Here is a 7,500-nt window from a genome sequence, read left to right as displayed (position 1 = left end):
TCGGGAAGGGTTCCGATTGGACAGGCGGCGCATGAACGTAGCCTAATAAGGCCTACCGGAAGAAAACAAACTTTAGCTGGCTAGCAACTTTTTTGTCATCTCGGGTTAACGTTACAGCATGGACAATAACATAATGAAAACGGGTTTCACAGTAATTCTGATAATAGGCCTACTATTTAACCGGCAGCTTGAAAATATTGTCAAGCTTCACGTTTGCTAGCTGAGGGGGAGAAGACTGTCGGAGAAGGGGGGAAGAAGACGGAGCCGAATTATCAATGAAACGAGCATGCGCGTCTTCTTCCTCTTCTATGAGCATGCGCCAAACAAACGGAATAAACTTTTAATCGGAATAAAGGTTTACATGATCAAGGAGGGGAGTTAATTCCGCTTTAACATCGGAATAAACCAACCACTTAAATCGGAATTAAGTTTGATTCCGAATAATCATTTTCAAGCGGAATAAGCGTTTACATGGTCTCTTTTAAAGCGGAATTAACTTTTATTCAGAATTAACTTGGTTTTATTCGGAATTAAAGCTCTCATGTAAACGCAGCAAGTGATACAGCTCTCTGAGAGTAGTTGATACAGGTGTAATCAATTTAACTGGCTAGTCTTAAGAGAGACAGAGTGTAGCCTACTCTTAAAGCCTGAGACAGAGTAAATAATTTAAAAGTTGAATGTAGATAGTCTAATTAATGTTGATAGACAGAGAGTTTAATGGATGTTGATAGACAGATTGTTTAATAGATGTTGATAGACAGTTTAATGGGTGGATGAGTGAATGGTCTGAAGAAGATGAATGGATAGAATGTTGGATGGAATGTGCCTTATATTCTTGTAGAATGGAGAGACACAGCTCTCTACTGAGAGTAGTGGATACAGATACAGGTGTAATCAATTTAACTGGCTAGTCTTAAGAGAGCCAGCCTGACACCTTGTCCTAACCGAACGCGATGCGAGCGAACATTAGCGATAAAATCCATTTAATTCCATTGTTTTCAATTGGAGTGTCCAGACTGAAGCGACGCGAGCAGCGCAACGTTTTTAGGAGAACTTTTGTCGGACGCCCCGTTTCTATTTTCTTTTTGTCGCTCGCAGTGCTCTACTATTCTGAATGAGAAATATGGAATCCCGTGACACAACACAATGGCATATTTAACGGATTCAGTGTAGACAGACAATATTGACAGTCGCTCGCTTGGATCCGGTTAGGACACAGTGTGAGACAGAGTAGATTGTTTAAAAGTTGAATGTAGAGCGTCTTATTGATGTTGATAGGCAGACTGTTTAGAATGGGTGGATGAGTGAATGGTTTGAAGAAGATGAATGGATATAAAGTTGGATGGAATTAGGAGGACTTATTTTGATACTGTTGTGCGCAGAGGATACAGGGGAACATAATATGTAGTCTTCAGAGAGATTGTATGGTAGAGAAACTGACAGTTGGTGCCCAGGTGGCCGGCCACCTGGCCTAAGATTCTAATTGCTGCCGTGATGTCACAATGAGCAATGTTAAGTCTATGGGGAAATAGCTCAATGTTAAATCTATGGGGAAATCGTTTTTTAATTCATAGTTTAAAAAGTATGAAAGTTACAAAGTTGAAAAATACAAAGCACACATGGCATAAGCGAGACCTACGCAACAAAGTTTGAATGAAGTTTCTACGTTAAACGGTTCAAGCTGAATTGCGTGCGTTAGAAGAAGATTAACTAGAAATGCAATTCCAAGGAATTACCAGTGCATGAAATGCAAAAATAGATAGATAATGTAGATATGGTTACTAAGGTGTAGCTAGGGTAAACATGGTGGTTGCATAGTTTACAGAGAGTTGATAGTGTGAAGGTAGACAGTTTAAAGCTGAAACATTCCCAGTTCTAACTTAACTAATGATTACTATTCATGTTAAAATGTTAACTATGGCAACAATGATAACCAGGTAGATTGGTTAACTTAGCTACTGATTTCATGCAGTAATGGTAAAAATGTTAACTATGCTAACTATGCTCACAGTGCTAACCAGGTTGATTAGCTAACTTAGCTAATGATTTCTAGCAGTTATGCTAACTATGCTAGCAATGCTAACTATGGTAACAATGCTAACTTAAACTAACAATGCTAACCAGGTTGATTAGCTAACTTAACTGATGATTTCTAGCAATAATGTTAAAAATGCTAACTATGCTAACAATGCTAAAATTGCTAACAATGCTAACCAGGTTGATTAGCTAACTTAGTTGATGTTTTTTGCAGTTATGCTAAAAATGCTAACTATGTTAACTATGCTAACCATGCTAACTAGCTAACTTGCTAGTGAGGACTTTTATTTTGAAACATTTGTTGCTAGGGTATCCATGGTGGCCACTATCAGGAAACAAGAAGTTACTGCAGTATAATCATGTTGGTTGCTATGGAAACGGTCATAAACGCTTAATTTTAATGGTTGATATGTTGGTTGCTAGGTACATGGAGTTTCCGTGTAGTTGACTGGAGGCATAGTTGATAACTGACAGTTGGAATGGTTGAACAGTTAAATAGTTGAGTAGTTACAATGGTTAAAGGATTTAATAGTGTATTATTGCAGTGAGGACCTTTATTTTGAAACAGTTGTGGATAGAGGAAGTAGTGAAACAGGATCTGTAGTCTTAATGAGATTGTATGCTTAAAGCCTGAGACAGAAGGTGCCTCTCATATAGTGTTTACGCGGCCTCTCTCGCTCCTCGATCCTCACTGATCTTTCTTAATGTAGATCATTGAGGAGCGAGGAGCGAGGGAGGGCATATAAACGCTGCTTGAGAGGCACCCACAGTAAATACTTTAAAAGTTGTATGTAGATAGTCTAATTAATGTTGATAGACAGAATGTTTAATGGATGTTGATAGGCAGATTGTTTAATAGATATTGATTGACAGTTTAATGGGTGGATGAGTGAATGGTCTGAAGAAGATGAATGGATAGAAGGTTGGATGGAATGTGCCTTATATTCTTGTTAAGAGAGACACTGATACAGCTCTCTGAGAGTAGTTGATACAGGTGTAATCAATTTAACTGGCTAGTCTTAAGAGAGCCAGAGTGCTTAAAGCCTGAGACAGAGTAGATTTTTAAAAAGTTGAATGTAGATCGTCTAATTAATGTTGATAGACAGAGAGTTTAATGGATGTTGATAAACAGTTTAATGGGTGGATGAGTGAATGGTCTGAAGAAGATGAATGGATAGAAAGTTTGATGGAATGTGCCATATATTCTTGTAGAATGGAGAGACACAGCTCTCTACTGAGAGAGTAGCGGATACAGATACAGGTGTAATCAATTTAACTGGCTAGTCTTAAGAGAGCCAGGCCTGAGACAGAGTAGATTGTTTCAAAGTTGAATGTAGATTGTCTAATTGATGTTGATAGGCAGACTGTTTAGAATGGGTGGATGAGTGAATGGTTTGAAGAAGATGAGTGGATAGAAAGTTGGATGGAATTAGGAAGACTTATGTTGATACCGTTGATACAGGGGAACAGAAAATGTAGTCTCAAGAGAGCCAGTTTAAAGCCTGAGAGAGAGAGAGAGAGAGAGAGAGAGAGAGAGAGAGAGCTGCTGCACCTGGACTGGCCACCTGGCGTAACATTCTAATTGCTGCCGTGATGTCATAATGAGCAATGTTAAGTCTATGGGGAAATGTTTAATAGTTTTTAATTTACAGTTTAAAAAGTATAAAAGTTACAAAGTTGAAAAATACATTGCACAGGTCTCCTAAGTAAGACCTACGTAGCAAAGTTTGAATCAAGTTTCTACGTTAAACGGTTCAAGCTGAATTGCGAGCGTTAGAAGAAGTTGGATTAATAATAATAAGAAACCTAGGGAGAACAGTACAGTGCATTTTCATGCACTGTAATAACTAGAAATGCAATTCCAAGGAATTACCAGTGCATGAAAATGCAAAAATAGATAGATAATGTAGATATGGTTACTAAGGTGTAGCTAGGATAAACATGGTGGTTGCATAGTTTACAGAGAGTTGATAGTGTGAAGGTAGACAGTTTAAAGATGAAACATTCCAGTTCTAACTTAACTAATGATTTCTATTCATGTTAAAATGTTGATTAGCTAACTTAGCTAATGATTTCTAGCAGTTACGCTAAAAATGCTAATTATGCTAGCAATGCTAACTTTACTAACAATGCTAACCAGGTTGAATCGCTAACTTAACCGATGATTTCTAGCAGTAATGCTAAAAATGCTAACTATGCTAACAATGCTAGATTTGCTAACAATGCTAACCAGGTTGATTAGCTAACTTAGTTGATGATTTTTTGCAGTTATGTTAAAAATGCTAACTATGCTAACAATGCTAACTATGCTAACCATGCTAACTAGCTAACTTGCTAGTGAGGACTTTTATTTTGAAACATTTGTTGTTAGGGTATCCATGGTGGCCACTATCAGGAAACAAGAAGTTACTGCAGTATAATCATGTTGGTTGCTATGGAAATGGTCATAAACACTTAATTTTAATGGTTGCTATGTTGGTTGCTAGGTACATGGAGGTTTCATGTAGTTGACTGGAGGCATAGTGGATGATAACTGACAGTTGGAATGGTTGAACAGTTCAATAGTTGAGTAGTTTCAATGGTTAAATGATTTAATAGTGTATTATTGCAGTGAGGACTTTTATTTTGAAACAGTTGTGGACAGAGGAAACAGTTTAACAGGATATGTGTAGTCTTCAGAGAGATTGTATGCTTAAAACCTGAGAGAAACTGACAGTTGGTGCCCAGGTGGCCGGCCACCTGGCGTAAGATTCTAATTGCTGCCGTGATGTCATAATGAGCAATGTTAAGTCTATGGGGGGAATTGTAATAGTTTTTAACTAATAGTTTAAAAAGTATAAAAGTTACAAAGTTGAAAAATACAAAGCACACATGGCATAAGCAAGACCTACGTAACACAGTTTGAATGAAGTTTCTACGTTAAACGGTTCAAGCTGAATTGCGTGCGTTAGAAGAAGAACTAGAAATGCAATTCCAAGGAATTACCAGTGCATGAAAATGCAAAAAAAGATAGATAATGTAGATATGGTTACTAAGGTGTAGCTAGGATAAACATGGTGGTTGCATAGTTTACAGAGAGTTGATAGTGTGAAGGTAGACAGTTTAAAGCTGAAACATTCCAGTTCTAACTTAACTAATGATTTCTATTCATGTTAAAATGTTAACTATGGCAACAATGATAACCAGGTTGATTAGTTAACTTAGCTACTGATTTCATGCAGTTATGGTAAAAATGTTAACTATGCTAACTATGCTCACAGTGCTAACCAGGTTGATTAGCTAACTTTGCTAATGATTTCTAGCAGTTATGCTAAAAATGCTAACTATGCTAGCAATGCTAACTATGGTAACAATGCTAACTTAAACTAACAATGCTAACAAGGTTGATTAGCTAACTTAACTGATGATTTCTAGCAATAATGCTAAAAATGCTAACAATGTTAAAATTGCTAACAATGCTAACCAGGTTGATAAGCTAACTTAGTTGATGATTTTTTGCAGTTATGCTAAAAATGCTAACTATGCTAACAATCCTAACTATGCTAAAAATGCTAACCAGGTTGATTAGCTAACTTAGCCAATCATTTCTAGCAGTTATGCTAAAAATGCTAACTATGCTAACAATGCTAACTAGCTAACTTGCTAGTGAGGACTTTTATTTTTAAACATTTGTTACAAGGGTATCCATTGTGGCCACTATCAGGAAACAAGAAGTTACTGCAGTATAATCATGTTGGTTGCTATGGAAACGGTCATAAACGCTTAATTTTAATGGTTGTTATGTTGGTTGCTAGGTACATGGAGGTTTCATTTAGTTGACTGGAGGCATAGTTGATGATAACTGACAGCTGGAATGGTTGAACAGTTAAATAGTTGAGTAGTTTCAATGGTTAAATGATTTAATAGTGTAATATTGCTGTGAGGACTTTTATTTTGAAACAGTTGTGGACAGAGGAAACAGTTAACAGGATATGTAGTCTTCTGAGAAACTGTATGCTTAAAGCCAGAGAAACTGACAGTTGGTGCCCAGGTGGCCGGCCACCTGGCGTAAGATTCTAATTGCTGCCGTGATGTCATAATGAGCAATGTTAAGTCTATGGGGGGAATTGTAATAGTTTTTAACTAATAGTTTAAAAAGTATAAAAGTTTCAAAGTTGAAAAATACATCCCTCCAATGTCCTAAGTAAGATCTACGTAACACAGTTTGAATGAAGTTTCTACGTTAAACGGTTCAAGCTGAATTGCGTGCGTTAGAAGAAGAATAATAAGAAGTTGAAGTAGAAGACTAGGAAGAACAGTACAGTGCATTTTCATGCACTGTAATAATAAAAAGTTGAAGTTGAAGAAGCCTAGGAAGAACAGTACAGTGCATTTTCATGCACTGTAATAAGAAGAAAAGGAAGAACAGTACAGTGCATTTTCATGCACTGTAATGACAGAACTGTATGCTCAAATTCAAAATAAACTTTTGAAGCCTGCCTCGCGAAAGCATTTTTGCAAAGGTCCAATCAAAAGGATTTGGTCCAGATCCATTTTTTGGATTAGACTAGCCAGTCTGTTTGCTGTTTTCATGGATGGCAAGAATCTGCTTCGTTTGTTGTTTTAAATAATGTTGTTTGTTGTTGGCTCAATCCACATTATCTCCAGAGGTTCAGTTTCACTGGCTCAGACGCGCGTGCACACACACACACACACACACACACATTGAATGAGCGCTCACAACCACAACCCGTAATGCTATGCCTCTTTATTTGGTAACTCTAAATTAAGAAATATTTCCTAATCTGGTAAATGTTTAGATTCTTTTTTCTTTCGGTCCAAGTTTCCATAATACCATTCCGTTGTGCCGCAAATAATCCTCGGATCAGCAATCTCCTCGTCGATGAGGCCCTAACCCTGCGGATCATAGACAGAGAGAGCGTGCTCTGGGAACAGAACACAGCTGCCTGTCCAGTGTAGCCATAGGTCTGTCTACGTTAGCTGACAAGCTAGTGACGACAAGTCGACGAGTGACAAGTGTCTTGGTGCGGTTCAGGACTGCACCCTCACACACTCACGATGGGCCCAGCCTCTCGTTCACACTTAGTACCTCATTTACGTAGCATTTTCATTTTTCTGTTTCTAGTCTTTCACTTGTTTTGCTTCTCTCTCTCTTACACGCACGCACACACACACACACACACACACACACACGCACGCACGCACACACACACACACACGCACACAGTCATCTCCTACTCACTCACCAAGTCGTGTTCTCTCTCTCCCCACCCCCCCATTCACAGACTCCTCAGCACTTGGCAGATAAATCTCCTAAACTGCACCCAAAGTCTCTCCAGCAAAAAAGAAATGCGCTCTTAGTTATGCACACTCACTTTCTTTCGTATTATCAGACACACACACACACACACACACACACACACACACACACACACACACACCACACACACACACACTCACTCA

General features: G+C 38.1%; 1 protein-coding gene across 4 annotated transcripts in view; it reads left to right on the top strand.

Annotated features, from left to right (window-relative positions):
- Positions 1-7,500, top strand: part of gpat2 (glycerol-3-phosphate acyltransferase 2, mitochondrial) — an 84,029-nt gene that overhangs the window by 42,713 nt on the left and 33,816 nt on the right. The gene's annotated exons all lie outside the window — the stretch shown is intronic.

Source organism: Sardina pilchardus, chromosome 8 (genome assembly GCF_963854185.1).
Source record: "Sardina pilchardus chromosome 8, fSarPil1.1, whole genome shotgun sequence".
Classification (NCBI taxonomy): Eukaryota; Metazoa; Chordata; class Actinopteri; order Clupeiformes; family Clupeidae; genus Sardina; species Sardina pilchardus.
Note: the sequence above shows the minus strand (reverse complement) of the source record. Positions and strands in the feature narration are given on the sequence as shown.